The sequence below is a fragment of the Ahaetulla prasina genome, chromosome 3, assembly GCF_028640845.1.
Source record: "Ahaetulla prasina isolate Xishuangbanna chromosome 3, ASM2864084v1, whole genome shotgun sequence".
NCBI classification, from domain to species: domain Eukaryota; kingdom Metazoa; phylum Chordata; class Lepidosauria; order Squamata; family Colubridae; genus Ahaetulla; species Ahaetulla prasina.
In genome coordinates, this window is record NC_080541.1 from 181,112,847 (window position 1) to 181,128,214 (window position 15,368).

The 15,368-nt window shown below is 38.1% G+C and overlaps 1 protein-coding gene across 2 annotated transcripts in view; it reads right to left on the reverse strand.

Annotated features, from left to right (window-relative positions):
* Positions 1–14,914, reverse strand: part of FKBP5 (FKBP prolyl isomerase 5) — a 50,145-nt gene extending 35,231 nt beyond the window's left edge. The window contains exon 1 of one of the 2 annotated variants that reach the window (XM_058177602.1): positions 14,766–14,914. The gene's annotated coding sequence lies outside the window, so the exon portion shown is untranslated. The remainder of the gene's footprint in view (positions 1–14,765) is intronic. The other variant, XM_058177603.1, reaches the window with a different exon arrangement.
* Between the last annotated feature and the right edge of the window lie 454 nt (positions 14,915–15,368).

The window sequence follows — 15,368 nt, forward strand, 5'->3', positions numbered from 1 at the left end:
AAAAAGATAAAATAAGTTGCTTATGCCTGGCATAAGGAAATATCCAAGCATTGTGATGACACATATAGGCTTCCACAATTCCATAACTTTTCCCTATTATAAAGAATACATGCAGCATGTAAGGATTTTTATTTATAATACCACTAATATATGTATAGTGGATTTGAAGAAAGAGAGGGCAAAAAGTAAAGAAATTAAAGCTGCATGTACGTCTTGTCTACCTATTGTGGTTATACTCTGCTCACATAATGATTTATGATGCTAATTATGTCAGAGTGGATCGAAAGCCTAACAATATACCTGCTGTCCAAGAAATGTTTGGCAAAGCTTTATTTGCTTTGTATGTTACAAAATCCTTACCTTTAGGCAAACACATCCTTGACTTATGACCACAAATGAGTTGAAAATTTTTGTTGTTAAGCAAGAAATTTGTTGTGAGTTTTGCCCAATTTTATGACCTTTATTGTCACACTTGTTAGGTGAATCTGGCTTCCCCATTGACTTTGCTTGTCAGAAGGTCACAAAAGGTGATCACATAACCAAGGGATAGTGCAACCGTCATAAATATGAGTCAGTTGCCAAGCATCCGAATTTTGATCACATGATCATGGGGATGCTGCAACTGTTAAAAGTGTGAATAACAGTCATAAGCCACTTTTTTCAGTACTGTTGTCACTTTGAACACACTAAATGAACTGTTGTAAGTCGAAGACTACAACTATCACATTTTTATCTTAAATACAAATAGCCAAGACATAAACAAAGAATTTAAGAAAGTGCTCTCAGTCCCTCATATATGCATGCACATATGACTTGGCTTGAATTATGAATAAAGCACAGAGACATGTTCCAGGGCATTATGGGAGTGGCAACTGGAAGAACTAGCCCTGCCTATTACTAGGTACAGCATAAGAAAAGCCAGCTATCCAGAAGCATGTATATATTGTCAATACATGTTTTAAATATGTTGTCTGCTACTTGAATCAATTTTTGTGCCAGAATTCAACTGAAGTCAAATTTCTCCGTGTTGTACATTACTTGGAAGCCATAAATGATAAATCAACGTATGTTCCAATTGTCTGGAATACCAGCTAGATCTGCAATGGAATGGATTCATTTTTTATTTAATTTCATTTGAAAGGCTTATGTCAGTTCTTAAATGAAACAGAAAAAAAATGGAAAGGAATACAGATGCATTGTGTATCAAGTATGGGGAATGAATCCAATGCAGTTTTAAACTTTTAACCTAGAAGCGTCACTTTAATTGTAAGCAATTTTACTAAAGTATGTGGAATGGGTTTATATACTATGTGTATCTTCTAGCTGGTGAGTTAGTAGACTGGAGGCAGCTGAGGTTTATAGATGTGATTTGTTTATCCAATGGTTGTTCAACTTGTCCTTGACTTACAATTGTTTACAACCATTCATACTCAGCAACTGGGAATGAATACTTTATGGCTGTAAATAACTTCTCTGCTGTAAAACAACATGCTGGCTACCTTTAATCACATGGCCACATTTTGAGTGCTTGGCATCCTATTCGCATTTATTACAGGTTGCCAAGTGCCCTTTGATCATGTGATCACCTTTGCAGTCTTCTCTGCTGGCTTCCCCAGAAAGTCCACAAGGAAGCTGGCAGGAAAGGTTCCAAGTGGAAGAAACACTGGATTTGAGGTCCATTCCCCCAATGTGCTGAGGGGTTTTCCCTCCCCTTTGTGCAGGGAGAGAAATCCTGTCACATGATAGAGGAAGGGACCTCAAACCTGGTGAAAACACTAGCGAATGACAGAATTCTGAGGCTTTCAGAATGCTGATTCACTATCATTTTCCTTTCTGGAGAAAACCATTGATTTTGCTTGTCTGGAAATCTGGAGAAACAGACCTCAAATCTGGCAAAAACACTAACAAAAACCAGTATTTTGGAAGACTCAAAGGGTTGCGTTTACTAGTGTTTTCCCCTCACAAATGCATTCTAAACTTTTCAGAATGATTGCATTTGTTAGTGTCCTGAGACTTCAAATTTGGTGAAAACGCTAGCAAATGCTATCATACTCATGACTATTCTTCCTGGTGGGCGGATAGAGGGCCCAGGCCTCCTGAGTATGATGTCCTGCCACCAGAAAGGCCCAGGCCCTCTCCCAGCACTCCACTTAACAATTGCAATGAGAGAACTGGGATTGCAGTCTTTAAGAGAAGCAGTCACGTGGCATATTTCTTACTTGCCACTTCACTAAATGACTGATATTTTGGGCCCAATGATGGTTATAACCAGAGTTTGTGAGGACTCCATTTGTGCTTGATCATTGGAAGAATGGTATTACTGTTCTCTTATACAAAGAGAAAGATAACAACAATGTGCCTGGCAAAGTGTTTGAGAGAATTCTTGTGTAGGGAGTATAGATTCTAGAACAGTGATGGCAAACTTTTTTGGCACCAAGTGCCAAAACTGGAAAATTTTATTTATTTATTTATTTATTTATTTATTTATTTATTTATTTATTTATTTATTTATTAAATGCGCATGCTGGAGCCCAGAAACCTGAAGACCAGCTGGTCGGTACGCATGCGCCCACCGGCCAGCTTATCTTCCAGTTTCCAGTGCGCACCTGAGCGTCGACCAGTTGGTCTTCGGATTTCCGGTGCTCTGGCACATGCCCATGCTGGAAACTAGAAGAGCAGCTGGCGACAGCCCGCATGCCCACAGAGAGGGCTCTGCATGCCACCTTTGGCACACATGTCATAGGTTCACCATCACAGTTCTAGAAGATGGCAGTGAGCAAAATTGTAGTAGTACAAATAATCTGTAGCAGAAGTACATGCAATCAGATTTTTATTCTTCAGCAAATAATTTATTTAAAAGGTTTCCTGAAAGTTTAGAAAAAGAGCATACTAATGAATGGGCTTGAATTAGATAAAAATAAAGGTGAAAGTTGATTATTTAATGTCATAACATCAGGATATAACGAAAGTAAAGCATGGATAAAAATAATTATTAATTACTGATTCACTATCAAGCAGAGAGAAAGAAAGATAAAGGATACATGATGCCCTCTCAAATGTTTAATACGTTTATGGATAAATGCCTACAAATATATGTGAAAATAAGGTATGCTTATGGTTGGTAGGTGTTGATGGGTGAATGTCTATTTATTTATTTATGCAAACAATGCCATGATGTTGGTTGAAATTCCAAATGATTTGCATGGATATTAAATTCAATAAAGCAATGAATATTGATCTGAAAATTAATGCATTAAAAATCAGTGTAATTTTGTTTAACATGGCAAGTGAAGTGAATAATTGAAAATCATACATAAATAGTATAAAATTAGACCATGTAGATAAGTTTGAATATTTTCATAGTATTCAAGAGAAAATTAATGAAGTAGATCAAATGCAAGTAGAATAAATGAAGAATAAATGTTTGATGAAAGAAGCAAAATGGCTATGTATAAACATGTTATTCTATGCACTCTCTTGTAAAAGTTGGGCATATTGGAAGAATATTGGGAACTGATTGATTTAAACGTGTATGTGGTAACAGGAGAGTGTTATAAAGGAATGTTGAAAAGGGAATGACCAGTATAAAAAAATACTGGTACTGGTATACAAAGTACTGGTACTTTGGTCATGCAGACAGAATAGATTAGATTAAATTGCAAACAAATTATATGAGGAATACATGGATTGAAACAAAGGGAAAGTTTTCTTGATTAGAATTAATATGTTTTTTTAAGACAGGTGAGAAATTTGAAAAACAAGGACAAAAAGGTATGCAAACATATAGTGAACTGGGTGAGTTTAAAATAATAGATTTATTCCTCTCTCTTTTCCTGTTTTTAATTTATTTTTAACTTATTATTCTAACTCTTTTTGTGCTTTCTGTAATACTTTCTGTAATACTGATCACTCTGAAATGGAAGTGATGCATATGTATGTGTAATGTATATGTATTCTGTTACATATTCATTGTTTCCCACATGGGAGGCAAAGGATGTTTAAATTACAAATTAATCATTCCATGTTCTATTAACTTTTAATTGAAGTTTCAGAATATTAATGACTCCCAACTCTAATAATAATTACAGATATTCAGCAAACCCAGCACATTGTTCATTTAATTTAGTCTTATCTATTTCCCTGGCAATATTTTCTAAACACCAAAGCAAATTAACTTTTTAAAAAATATGTTTTGTAAATACCATTTTGAGTAATTGAAGGAGTCTGGGTCCTCTCAAAAGGCTATTGTCTAGTAATACAGTTTCCCTTTCTATCACTTCTTTTTCAGAACATATTAGCATCTCTTCAGAAAAGGAAAAATGGCACCTTAAACATCATGGAAACTGTACCCACTAATTGTTTAATCATTTGCAGTTGTCTTCCTATCAAATATGTGTTTTTTTCATTCCATTCTTTTACATTTAAAATGTAGTTTAAAATATAACCCAAGATTCAACTAGTATTTTAAGACTTTAATTAGAATGTTGGCATCTAATTTAATGGAAGAACTGGATTGGGGTTCTCTGCAATCCAGTACTTATTTTAATACATAAGTAAGTTCCAATGAATTCAATCTGTTTTATCTTTGGGTAAACTATGGTATTGCTATCCAGGCCAAGCCCTTGTAAGCATTCTCAATATTTTTTTCATGTAAAAACCTTTAGTGAAATATATATGCAATGGCTAAAAATGCAATTTGATTTCCACTACTATACAGAAAGTACCAATCATATCACTGCACTTTAGATTTTCCCTAATTCTCCAATTTTATTAATAATTCTTAAATTGGATCATGGTGTTTTAAAATCCCTAATGCAGAATGCAATACATTCTAAAAAATATAGAAAGTAAAACTTCAGATCCCAGCTCATATTTTCACCAAAGATATAATTACGGTCTTTAAAATAAAAGATAAAAATACCCTCAAGTTTATCTTCATTCCTGATGGACACAACATGCAGTTTTCTTGGCAATAGCATGGAAATATATTCTCCAGTCATGGTTTCTGATTCTGATAAACTAACTTGCAGCCATCATATTCCTCCAATCCAATGTCTAACCAGGATGAGACCAGCAGACAAGTTTGTCCATATTTACATTCCTGGCATTACATTTAATCACTTTATGACAAACATGCCACCATTGAAGTTCCTCACTATTTGTGTGACTGTCAGCTACTGGCACACTGTCAAAGGAAGCAAGCAAATTGGGAAAATGATTTGAGTTTGAGAGCCATTTTAAAAAGTTTTAAATAATTTAAATAATTGAAGTCTAAGATGCTCTATAGTTTTGGTTATCGTTCATAAACAATGCGTTTTCCTTTTAAGAATTCCTAAATGTCATTCTTTAGTAACTTCAGAAGAATCAACACTGTACAGTATACGTACAGTATATTATAGGGATACCTTTAAATCGGTGGTGGGATTCAGCCGGTTCACACCACTTTGGGAGAACTGAAGGTTGTTAACTTTCTGAGCAGTTTGGTGAACTGGTTGTTGGAAGAAATCATTAGGGCAGAGAACCGGTTGTTGAATTATTTGAATCCCACCACTGCTTTAAATATCAAATTTCTGAACAGGTCAATTGTCATTTGTCATATGTTGAGAAAACTGTTAGCAATTAACTAACAATTTTACACACAGCATGAAGAAATCAACTGTATAGCAGTTATATAAAGTGGCTGAAATCAGTGTAATAAGACAATTAAATGCAGTTTCTGACCAAATTTCTTATTGAAACTAGGCATTTTGGTCTTAAAGGTTTATTAACCAAAAATTGAATTTCCAGATTTTTTACAATTTCCAAGAGCTATTTTTGGCATTATAATCCATCATAAATGTTAAGTAATTCATGGCTTTCTTCCCACTTGTTTTTCCAATTACCCTATCAAATTCAGCAAGATTCACAACAATTTGGAATATAAATTGTCCTAGCTCCCCCAAGTGGCAATACTAATTTTTCAAAAATATTTGAAATAATGTTTTAAAAAAATCATTTTTACTATTAATCAACATTACATGTCAACCGTCTATAGAAGCTAGAAGCAGGGTGGCTGGAGACAGATGGAAATTATTACAAAATAAACTTCAATCAAAGCACTACTTGTTTCTATTTTGAACCACTGAAATAAGAATTTCTGTAATAATCTACTGTAAATATTTAAAGGATCAGGGGTGAGCAGACTGTGGAACTGAAATGCTTCAATATCTTCATCTGTTGATGAAGCCAATTAATATTTTTCTAGTACTGTGCAAGATCAGTAATTTACTAAATAAAAGTCCAGCATATTCTAATAAGACAAGCAGCTACAGGGAGAAAACTGTGTATCAAAGACTAAAAATACTAAAAATAAAATAAAAAATACTACAATATTAAAAATACTACAATTTACTGCTAAGTTATAGATATTCATAACTGGAGAATAAATGTTCTTGGATAGTAAATACTAAATCTCTGCTGTACGCGTTGGTGAGTATATCAAGCAATTAATATGCACATTTATTTGATGAATTTAAAACACAAGTAATATGTGAAGGGTTGAAACCTCTTATTTTTATTATAATTCTATAATCATTAGTGTAAATTGATCAACAATGTAACAAATTCTGACTATCTCAGCTGGGAATGAATGAGAAAATGTAAAGTTTATACTTGGATATAACACAAATTTTAGATCTTATTTTTATTACCATGTAATATTCCTGTTTTTAGCTTGCCATGCTCATCAATATTTTCTTAAGTAATTAAATAATTGACACAAGGATGGAAGTAAACATTGTTACTTTTTTAAAAATTTACCACCTTATATAAAGATAAAGTCCTTATATAAAGTCTATAGATATATAAATATATCTATAAACCTATGGATGTAACTTTCTCATACATCCATAAATATTTATTTATTTATTTATTTATTTTATTTGATTTTTATACCGCCCTTCTCCCGAAGGACTCAGGGCGGTGTACAGGCAAGATAAAACCAGCAATACAAATATACAAGTTAAAATATCATTTAAAAAACTTATTTAAAATTAGCCTGAAATTAAATTACCATAAACTAAAAACCCCATTTAAAAATTAATAAAATTTCCCATTAAAAATCCAATTTAGGCCAGCCCCGCGCGAATAAAGAGATGTGTCTTTAGTTCATGACGGAATGTCCAAGGTCAGGTATTTGACGTAGACCTGGGGAAGCTCGTTCCAGAGTGTGGGAGCCCCACAGAAGGCCCTTCCCTGGGGCCGCCAGCCGACATTGTTTGGCGGACGGCACCCTGAGAAGTCCCTCTCTATGGGAGCGCACGGGTCGGTGGGAGGCATGTGGTAACAGCAGGCGGTCCCGTAAGTATCCAGGTCCTAAGCCATGGGCGCTTTAAAGGTCGTAACCAACACCTTAAAGTGCACTCGGAAGGCCACAGGCAGCCAGTGCAGTCTGCGCGGGAGGCGGTGTTACATGGGAGCTACGAGTAGCTCCTCTATCACCCGCAGCTGCATTCTGGACTAACTGGAGCCTCGAGTGCACTTCAAGGAGCCCCATGTGAGAGCATTACAGTAATCCAAGCGAGAGGTAACGAGCGCATGAGTGACTGTGCATAAGGCATCTCGATCAAGGAAGGCGCAACTGCGAACCAGGCGAACCTGGTGGAAGGCCCTCCTGGAGACGGCCGTCAGATGATCTTCAAGCGACAGCCGATCATCCAGGAGGACACCTAAGTTGCGCACCCTATCCTTTGGGGCCAATAATTCGCCTCCAACAGCCAGCTGCGGCTGCAGCTGACTGAATCGGGATGCCGGCATCCACAGCCACTCCGTCTTGGAGGATTAAGCTTGAGCCTGTTTCTCCCCATCCAGACCCGTCGGCTTCCAAACACGGGACAGCACTTCAACAACTTCATTGGGGTGGCCCGGGTGGAAAAGTACAGCTGGGTATCATCAGCGTACTGCTGGTATCTCACCCCGAAACCACTGATGATCTCACCCAGCGGCTTCATGTAGATGTTGAACAGCAGGGGCGAGAGAATCGACCCCTGAGGGACCCCACAAGTGAGGCCCCTCGCGGTCGACCTCTGCCCCCTGTCAACACCGTCTGCGACTGGTCGGAGAGATAGGAGGAGAACCACCGATATCGGTGCCTCCCACTCCCAATCCCCCCAACCGGTGCAGCAGGATACCATGGTCGATGGTATCGAACGCCGCTGAGAGGTCTAATAGGACCAGGGCAGAGGAATAACCCCTGTCCCTAGCCCTCCAGAGATCATCTACCAATGCGACCAAAGCTGTCTCCGTGCTGTATCCGGGTCGGAAGCCGGACTGGAACGGGTCTAGATAGACGTCTTCATCCAGGTATTGGGGTAGCTGTCGCGCCACGGCACTCTCTACAACCTTCGCAACAAAGCGAAGGTTGGAGACTGGACGATAATTACCTAAAATAGCTGGGTCCAGGGAGGGCTTCTTAAGGAGGGGTCTCACCACCGCCTCTTTCAAGGCGGCAGGGAAAACCCCTTCCAACAAAGAAGCGTTGATAATCCTCTGGAGCCAGCCTCGTGTCACCGCCTGAGTGGCCAGTACCAGCCAGGAAGGACACGGGTCCAGTAAACATGTCGTGCCGTGCAGCCTCCCCAACAACCTGTCGACGTCCTCGGGAGCCACAGGGTCAAACTCATCCCAAATGGGCTCAACAAGACGTGCCTCCTCTCCCTCGCTTGGATCATCCCAAATTCGGTCCAGACCGTCCCTCAGCTGAGCGATTTTATCGTATAGATAACCACTAAACTCCTCGGCTCGTCCCTGCAAAGGGTCATCCCGCACCTCCTGATGTAGGAGAGAGCGGGTCACCCGAAACAGGGCGGCCGGGCGGTTATCTGCCGACGCAATGAGGGTGGAGGCATAGGAACGCCTCGCTTCCCTCATTGCCACTAGGTAGGTCCTAGAGTAGGATCTAACTAGTGTCCGATCAGCTTCGGAGCGACTGGACCTCCAGGTGCTCTCCAGGCGTCTTCTCCAGCGTTTCATCTCCCTCAGCCCCTCGGAGAACCAAGGGGCCGGACGAGACCTACGCCGGGTCAGAGGCCGCAAAGGCGCGACACGGTCCTATATATGATTTATATTGATATATTGATCATCAATTGTGTTGTAAATGTTGTACCTTGATGAACGTATCTTTTCTTTTATGTACACTGAGAGCATATGCACCAAGATAAATTCCTTGTGTGTCCAATCACACTTGGTCAATAAAAATTCTATTCTAATGTCTATTCTAAACAGCAGGCTAGTAAAACTCTTTTTATTCATTTGTCTGAACAACACAAAATTAGCATGCAAAACAACACAAAATTAGCATGCAAAATTAAACTATACACTACTTTAAAATTCCTATAATATTCTCTAGTATGTAAATATCAATGGATTTCTATCAAAACTAGTAACAAATGCACTAATAACAAATTGGCCTTTAAACATTTGCTGCTGATTAACTCATATGACATTTTATTTTATTACACAGCATAATACTGATACTCATTGCAGTACGATTTATGACAGTCCTATTAACCTGATTTTCAGAGATTTATTAGTGAGCCACAAAGCCGAAACCTTGAAGGGTTCTTGTTTAGGCATTCGATTACATGACTTCTTTATGTCACTAACCAAAGATGCTTTGAAAACCATCCATTTATAAAATCAATTTGCCTGCTATTAGCAAATTCTAAAAGTCAGATTTTGTACATTTTACAGAGCCAAAAATTAACTTAAAAGTCATTTAGTCAATAAAAGGCAGGGGGTTAACTCCCCTTGACATTAAATAATTCAGTACTTATATATCAAAACCAATTATAGAAATTCTATTTTATAAACACCATTATTATTTCAAAGCAATACTAGAATACCTAAATTTTCACAGCTACTATCTTAAAAAAGACACTATAATTAGATATCAAGTCAGATGCTGGCTTTTGTGAAAGTGGTCAAATATTTGTATCAGTTGCAGTCAGTCTAAAGAAACTATAAACCTGAGTAAATTCAAGACTCTTTCCACAGCTCTTGATACAGCATAGAGCAACATTTAGAGGTATAGTACATTATTCATATTTAATTCTACAGCAATATCAGGAATATTTATTGTGTGAAGTGTGAAGTGTGAAGAGGTCATACCCATATTGCATTTTACTCCTTCTGCAATAATAATTGCCTTAGTCCATAAATGGAACTAGAGTTGACAGTGAGGTAATTCTTACTAGACATAGGACTTTCAATAAAACAAACATCATATCCAAAATTAAGACACATCTTAATCAACATCTATGAGTAGTAACAGAATTCTACTCTAGGTAAAATCCTGCTCTGGAATCTGATACAGTTCCATTATATGATCCAGGAGGCTCTCCATTTGCAGTACTGTATTGTAGGAAATAAGACACCTCTGGAACAACTTATAAAGTTCATTTTTGTAGAAAATGCTGTTCCATAAAAATATTGTTCTTGACTTGTACTGAACATGTATTCATGACAATGTGCAACACCATTGGAAAGTTTTTTTAGATTTCTCATTCACAAACAAATGTTCCAGACTAAGATTAAACTGGTAGATTCCATGAAATAAAACAGTTAAGAATAAATGCCATCTTCACTTATGCCAGAGGATGGTTCATACTAAAGCAAATGTCTGCCTGGACTATAGGATTATAAAAGTAATTTTCCTTCTACAATAAGCCTGCTTGAGTCATTACTATTTTTTAAAAAATGTAAAAGTTATATTCATCAAACCTAATGAACCGTTTCGTACATCATCCTATGCCATAATTCACAGTGGTTAATTAACATTTAGCATGCTGTGTTAACCTATTATAATTTATTAAATAAACAATGGTTAAACAAAACATGGTTTAGGATGATGTCCAACCCATAGATCAGTGCTTTTTGAATGACACTACCCATCCAAATTAAGCTTTCTTAAACTTTTCTAAAGAACAATTGTGAAGTTTACTAGTACCAAATGCCATTTTCTTAGTACTTTTTCATTAATTTGGTTATATTGGGAGAAATTTTCAATTTTTCTCATTCTAGTCTTTGTCATATACTAGTAAATACTAACAATACCAATACAAAAAATAATTTATTAAACTTGTTTGACAGAAATATAAATTTATTCTCATCTAATAGATTGAGACTTAAAGATCAAAACAGAGCCAAATCATGTTTCGGCTTCAGTGGTTTTGTTGCTATTGTTAAAACATTAAAAGTACCAAATCCAAAATAATAAAACTTTTCTATTTCTTTACAATGGAATCTAAAGGCACTTTGAAGAGTCCAAATATATTAAAGTAAAAGCACTTATGATGTGAGATTTTATTTCATGAAACAAACTTTTGTCCCTGTTATTCTTCAAGAGGATACAACTGGTACAAGAGTTATTGTTCCTTGTCCCATATTAATTGAAATATTTTAAGGAAAAATATTCCAGAATACAAATAATTAAATGTATAGGAATTGGGGAGACGCAAAGAAAATCGGCACTGGAAGGGAATCTGGAAGCTGCCCATAACTGAAACAAAATGCTGTATGACTACTTGGAGAGAATACTTAAAAAGATGTGTTAAGCTTGGTAATGAGACAGCACCTAAATAAACACAGTATTAAGTCTCACCAGCAAACTCTCAGCAACTATCTAGACAGGGATTTAGGAGACCATAAATCAGATACAGTACACCTTGTGCCTTGTGAACCTAAGAGAGGACAAAAGAGGAGATCAAAGGCACTATAATTACAGATAAGTACAATTAGATGTCAGATTCATGCAAGATGGGCGGCACAATAAATAAATAAATAAAGTAAGTAAGTAAGTAAATAATCAATCTAAAGCTAGGGCCTTTTTATCTAAACTTTCAACTATATTCTGCTACTCATTTCTGAACTTTTACTACATGAGAAGAACTACATTGAGTTATACAGTTTCTCTTTTATTCCATCTGAGAAGATAGATGGGATTCTTCTCAATATTTGTTTTGCATTGTTTAGGTAAAAGAATAATGGCTATTATAACATGTAGAGTGAGACAAAAGTGATGTTTGTAGGTTTACATAAATCTTGTTGGTACAATCAATATTATGAGTTCTCATGTCTACACAAAGATCCTGATGGTTCAGTCATTAAATATAATTAAAATAAGTAAATTCATCTGTAATTTGCTAAACAGAATGAACATAAATAATTTATACAATTTTTCCTGAATATAATGCCTTAAGCAGAAAGCAAACTCAATGAAATGTCCACAAACCAAGTTTTAAAATAAACTACAAGAAAATCTTTTTCAAATTTTAAACACTTTGACTAATTTGTGAAATCCCTATTGTTCTAAACTGCAGTCCTTATTAATACAGTAGTATTCAAAAGAGGAAGTTTAATATAAAGTTTAATGGAAGATAACTGAAAGCACTTATTCTTACAAACTTAAGTTTCCCTTCATACTCTGGGTTTTTACAACTGTCTGTACTATGTAGGCATTCTTGAAAAGTGTTACTATGCAACATGAAAACTATAAGGAAGCTGTGCTTAAAGGGGTTTCAGTCCTCCCAAATAGATTTTTCACTCAAAATTCCTCATCAACAATTTCTATCTTTTAGCTGGTTCTACTAATGAACATTTAATTTTGCAAAACAAAAGTGCTCTTTAAGTGCAACTATAATCCCTGTGAAGGCTGCAGAAAAACTTCTGGTATTTTAAAGAAACCTGAAATATATATTTTATCAAAGAATTGGTACAATGATTAAGACGCTGGACTATAAATTGGGACATTATGGATTCTGGTCTTCCCTTAGGCATGAAAGCTGGCTGTGCAGTTTGGATAAGTCATTTTTTTCTCACCCCAACTCACCCCACAGGTTGTTTGTTGTGTTGGGGAATATAGGTGGGGGAAGGAACATTATGTACACTGACTAGAATGGTAGAATATAAGGGCAATATATAAATCTAATAAATAATTCTACTTTTAATGCAATTTTTTGACAAATGAACATTTTATTACAGTGTATTCACCAATGAATAAGAGGGGAGGGAAATAAAAGTATCTGGTTGCTTAAGCTTATTACAGACATGTTATTTTTAACCAGTGTAATTAGTTATAACATAATTGTTCATGGCCCAGAGTCACTGTGTCGAGAAGGATGGCCATATGAATCTAAACAAACCAACCAAGTATAAATTTGTTTTTATGGTTCAGGTATAAATTTGACAGCAGTTTCTCATGCATAGCCCTATTTAAAACAAATAGGAACTACTAAAAGGACAAATGTGTTTTCACCCTAATTTTTTACGGCTTCTGCTTGCTAGTAAATTCAATGGATCTTGCATAGACAACTTTTTGATCATGGGGTTCATTATTTTGTTCTTACTTATCAGGACATTTGTAGGCAGGTTCTGAAAAATGCTTGTTTTTTTAAAACATATAAGCTTGGGACAATATTCTCTCTTTCTCTCCCTATCTGATGACAAAGATTTCCATTGATTTTTGTCAATTGAGACCAAAATTTATAGGAATACACTCCTTGCCTATTTAAATACCATTGGCTTACTGACTATAATTATATGCTTGGCTGTTTAGAATGAAAATGATAAATCTGCCCAAACTGTTGGCCAGACTTCATTCTCAATCTGTAAAAGCAAGCACACCAACCAACCAACCCCAAAAGGTACAAAGGTAAGAGTCGGCCCCAGTAAATGGAAAGTTCTGAGAACTTGGGGACACATCTCTTTAGCAGAGTGACTCAGAAGAAAAATAACTCACTGTCTCTACAAAGCCTTTCTTCTAAGCTTTGTTTAACTTGGGTTGGCAGTCTAGTTCCAAACCAGCCATCTCCCAAGGCTGTGATTGAAAGAAACAAGAGGAGCTTTTAAATCTCTCTTCCCCACTCTAACCAAATTCCAAATTATCCTTGCATAATTAGAGAAAGGGGAGAGTGGAAACAAAAAGACTTCCTTCCTTCCTTCCCCTTGTGTGCTAGTAACATTTAGTGCTACGACTGTATTGTTTATAAAATGGACCGTACACGAAATCTAGGTTGCAAAGGCAAGGTGTGTCAACATCTCTAGAAGCGGTGATTGCTCCGGGGTGGTGCTGGGAGCAAACCGGCTCTTCTTTCGCGCCTTTTTCCCTCTCTCTCTCTCTCTCTTTCTTTCTCTCTCTTTCAATCTACCTCTTTCTCTCTCTCTCTCTCCCCCCGCCCGTCCTACAGACCAGACGCAGCATTTGCAATCATTCTTAGGCCGGCTTCCATGTCAAAGCGATGGTGGGGGGCGTGTTGTTTCTCGGTTTCTTTTCGTGTTTCACCAGAAATGTTCTTTTTAAAACCAGACCCGTTCCGTTCAGCATCTTTCTTGCAAAGAAACACAAAGCTTGGTGGCCCAGGAACCGGACCTGGAAAAGCAGAGGCGGCGGGGCGGAGGGAGTGGGGGGGGGGGAGGAATGAGTGGCGGTTGTTGCGAGGATGAGAGAGAGCAAGTCGCCACCACACCAGCAGCGACCCAGAGCCTCGACTGCCGAGATTTCCCTGCAGGGAAGAAGAGAACGAAAGAGGCCGAAAGAGGGGAAAAGATAGGGCGCCGGAGGGAGGGTGGCTGCGAAGCCCAACGCCCCGTACGCCGACTGATGAGGCTGGAGTCTCCCCGGCCAAGAAACCTCTCCGCTTTCGGAGGAGACGAGGCACACAGGCAGGGCGCCTTTTTGTTCTCTTCACAAAGCCAAGACGCCCCCAAACCCGAGAGCCAATGCCGGGTACCTGCCCTTGCCGCCGTCCGCTCCGACTCCGCCGCCGCGCCGCCACCGCCGCCGCGTTACCCAACCGGGAATGACACGAGCTACCGGCGCTGGCCGCGAGTCCCCTTCGCGAAAAACCCGCCTTCTCCTGCCTTACTGGCCCTGGCGCTTGCCAATCAGGAACCACGGCACCTATAGCGCTTCCTCATTGGCCACGTCTCCCTTCCCGTATGTAAATAACGCCTCCTTTCCAATCGACAATTAGCCGCCCGAGGGGAGTCCGAAGTCTCGAGTTCCCAGCTCACCCCCCCACCCCGCCACTGTGCCCTCCCTGGCTTATGCGAAAATATATTTTTTTTTAAAAAAAGGTTGATCGATTGAGTCAGGCAGAGTAAAATCCCAAGCATTGCGTCTCTTCCTTCCCCCTAAACTCCACTACTTAGCTCAACTGGCAATAGCTGTCTCTAATCCCTCCCCCAACGCAATCTTCAGGGATGCCCTGGACGGGCAGCATCTTTCACTGAGTGCTGTACAACTCCCACACAGGAGGCTGCTATGTGTTCTGATTATGTGTTGTTGCTTCTTCTTTCCCCCCCCGTTGTGTTGTTCTTGTTCCAGGTGAACT